This window comes from Eptesicus fuscus, chromosome 7, assembly GCF_027574615.1.
Source record: "Eptesicus fuscus isolate TK198812 chromosome 7, DD_ASM_mEF_20220401, whole genome shotgun sequence".
Classification (NCBI taxonomy): Eukaryota; Metazoa; Chordata; class Mammalia; order Chiroptera; family Vespertilionidae; genus Eptesicus; species Eptesicus fuscus.
This window is the reverse complement of record NC_072479.1, coordinates 53,980,976-53,984,587: the sequence shown is the minus strand read 5'-3', so window position 1 is coordinate 53,984,587 and position 3,612 is coordinate 53,980,976.

Here is a 3,612-nt window from a genome sequence, read left to right as displayed (position 1 = left end):
CTCGTCAGTTACATAGGGAGTCGCCATCTTGAGAGCGCAAACCACTTCCGGCGTGAGCGGGCTGGGGTCCCGCCCCCCTCCCCACCGGAAGTGGAGTCCCGATCGTAGCATGCCACCATTTTAGTCTTAAAGGGAGAGTACACAATTTCATGGACGAAGATGGAGGAGGCGGACGGGAGTAGAAGCTGAAGACGCTAGTAAAATAAAAACAACGGGCCCTTTTGCTGTCACTGATACCATTATCGAGCGCCTGCTGCGTGGAAAGCAGTCCTCTGGGCGCCGAAAGAATGCTGAGGCACAGCCCTCTCCTCACGGGCACTTAGTCCGTACAGGACCTGCGAGGGAAAAGGGGGCAAGGCCCATCTGCACCCGGAAAGGGGGGCTGATAAGTGAGGAAAAGAATATGCAGGCCCTGGTCTGCGCCCAAGTCCCAGAACGGCTTGGGGACATGGAGCCGGTCGGGCAAACTCCGGGAATGCACTGGGGCGGGCGCACTAGTGGTGTTGGGGGCGAATGGCAGACCCCCCTAATCCTCTTAGAAGGTGGGCAGTCGAAATCGCGCGCCGGTTGTGCTCTCAGACGCCCAGCTCAACCCGCCAGACAGAGACCCGCGAGGCGAGGCGGAGGGCGCTGCGGCCGGTCACCTGTCTCGGCGACCTCAGGCAGCCCGGGCTCGGCCCCGCCGTGCGGCGGCCCCGCGGATCCAGGAGGCGAAGTGACCGAGTTTACTCTGACCTTCGACCCCGGCGGCCGGCTCGGGCAGGGCCCAGGGTCAGAGGGCAGGGGATAGGCGACGGGGCGGGTCCAGTTCGTGTTCTCAGGAACCTCTTCCCAGTCCCTGGGCGACGGGGATTGAGAGCGGGCCCCTCGCCGGTAGCCCGGGCCCACACGGTCACGCCTTTGGCAGTCCCGCCCTGCCCCGCACCTTCCTACTCTCTATAGGAACCCCATGCTCTCCCTCCCCCGTTCTCTCCAGCAGCTCCTGTTCCTTCAGGGCGAAATCCTGCTAAACCCGTTTCCCCTCCGGCCTGGGAGGGGCCGGCGGCAGGTTCCTCTCCTCCGGTGTCACTTCTGCCCTCCCCCACCCCCACGTAGCTTTTTCCTCATCAGCCCTGTGTTACCTTTCTCCAAACCCCCTACCCTGGCTCCTGTTCGTTCCCTACAGGGGCGTTGAAACCTGGAGGGAGCAGGCGAATGGTGGTGACTGCCTCCAACACCAAGTTGCCTGCCCCACTTAAAAACAAACAAACAAACAAAAAATGAGAGCCAGGGCTAACTAGGAGCAACCCAAGGCTTTGAAATGAAGCTTCAAAAGTTTTGGGGGAAAAAAAAAAGTTTTTGGGGGTAACAGCTTGCCTTCCTGTCCTCCACCTCTCTGGCTCTCAGCAGAAGCCCAACTCAGAAGGTCTCAAAAAGACCATAAAAACGTATTTGCATCCCATACACAGTTGCTGCAAGTGTTGTAACACTGCCGCTTTCACCCCTGCTCTTTCGCCACCACCGGTGCTTGCAGCGCTGCGGCCTGTCCTCAGTCTTGTTACCAATTGGGGGAGAGTGTGTGACGAGGCCCCTAAAAACCGGAGGGCGCATGGGCCCTGACGGCACTGCCTGAGGAGCTGCCCTGTGGAACGTTCTGCAGGAGGGAATCCTGAAGGGGCCCCTGTTGACTCCCCAGGCCCCGGCCCCCCTCAGGCCCCCAGACATCCTGCCTCAGCTCAGAGGTTGACAGGAAGTGAAACTTAGTGTCTGCCTAGCAGACCTGCCTGAGCCCCGGCCCCGGGCCCCGGATGTGGCCCCCCACCCTGAGGAGGAAGGGGGGAACGAAGGCTGAGGAGAACAAGGCTGTTTTTTCCTTTCCCTTTGTTCATTGCGGTTTCTTTCTTTCTGATTTTTATGATGTGGTTGATTAAAGAAATGAGCACCTGGAACTACAGTCATTAGACGCTTCCTCCTTAGATGTTGGCTTGGCCTTTCTTCATCATACCCCCCCCCAGTAACTGACTCGGGGTATGACACACTTCCTAAAGAAGGCACAGAGAAGCCTAGGCTGATTCCGTCCCACTCCTCACTAGAGAAATCACCTCCTGCTTCACTCCAGGTCTCAAATAATGTCGTAAAAGGGGACTCTCTAGCTTCATGTAGGGACATAACTGATGATGATGATGATGGAATGAGAAGCTCAGGTCATCCATAGGGTGTATCACTGGAAGTGTTATTTGCAAGGAAAGCTGAATGCTTTAAGGAGTAGTATCATTCCAGTATTTCTACTTTTTAAAAAATATGTTTTTATTGATTTCAGAGAGAGGGAGAGAAACATCAATGCTGAGAGAGAATCATTGATGGATTGATTGATCAGCTGCCTCCTGCACGCCCCCTACTGGGGATCAAGCCTGAAACTCGGGCATGTGCCCTTGACGGGGGGAGTCAAACCCAGGACCCTTCAGTCTGCAGGCGGGTGCTCTATCCACTGAGCCAAACCGGCTAAGGGCATTCCAGTGTTTCTAGATGAGAGGTTCATGGGCAGAAAACTGATTGGAAGAGGTTCTAGGGGACTTGTTCTTAACTGATACTGTATGCTTGGTTAGGGTGTGTTAGAGTGGGGAGGCACTTTACACATACACACACTCGCACACCCCAAGCCACTCTGTGGTGTACCCCTAAACTAGGCTATGTATTTGGCTGTCTTGCAGAACTAAGTACAGGCCCTGGTGCAAAATAGGCCTTTGAATCATAGCACGTACGATTCCTAATGACTAAAAAGGTCCTATAGGAAGGGGAGATGAAAGATGAGTTGCAGGGCCCGTGTCTTTTTAAGATTGGAGGGGACACAGGAGCAGAGAGACAGACCCTCTCTAACCCCTACCTCAGATCTCCGATTCAGATGCAACAATACTCCCAAACCCATTACTCAGCAGCTATATTTCTGATAAAAATGGAGGAGTCTCTTCCAACAAGCTTGTCTTGATTGTCTTAAAACAATCAAGAACTGCTTACACCCCTCTGTTTCCACTAGAGGTCCTCATGTACTCATTCCTCCTCTTCAACCCCCACCGAAGTGTGTAGAAGTATGTATATATTATGTGTGTGTGTGTGTTTATGTGTGTACACACACAGCATTTACAGAACATACATACACCCTCCCAGCCAGGGCTCTCCCCTCCCCTTTCTTCTACCACTAGGTGTAAAAGGGAAGATTCCAGGAACTCAAGCCTTTGTTACTGTGCCCTATTTCAATGAAGGGTAAGAGGAGGTGTGTGTGTGTGTGTGTGTGTGTGTGTGTGGAGGGGGGAGACGGGGCGGGGCCAGGAAGCAGGATGCCAGGGTCCCCAGTTCCTACCAGTAAGTCCCTAGGCCTCTGTCTCTCTCCCTTGCTACGGTGCTGCCCCCAGAATCTTAACTCCAGAAGAGATTCCAGAAAGAAGAAGCTGAAAAGATCTCTTTCACCCCTACTTTTGCCCAAGGCCTTCTATCCCGCCTGCCAAGACCAGCAGGTAAAGTGGGAGGGTTAGGGCATAAAGAAAGGGTGGCACAGACCAGAGAGCTCTTTGCACCTAACCCTCCACCCCAGAATCAAGGGAGTCCATCAGAGTTTTGAGAGAAGGAAGTGTCCTT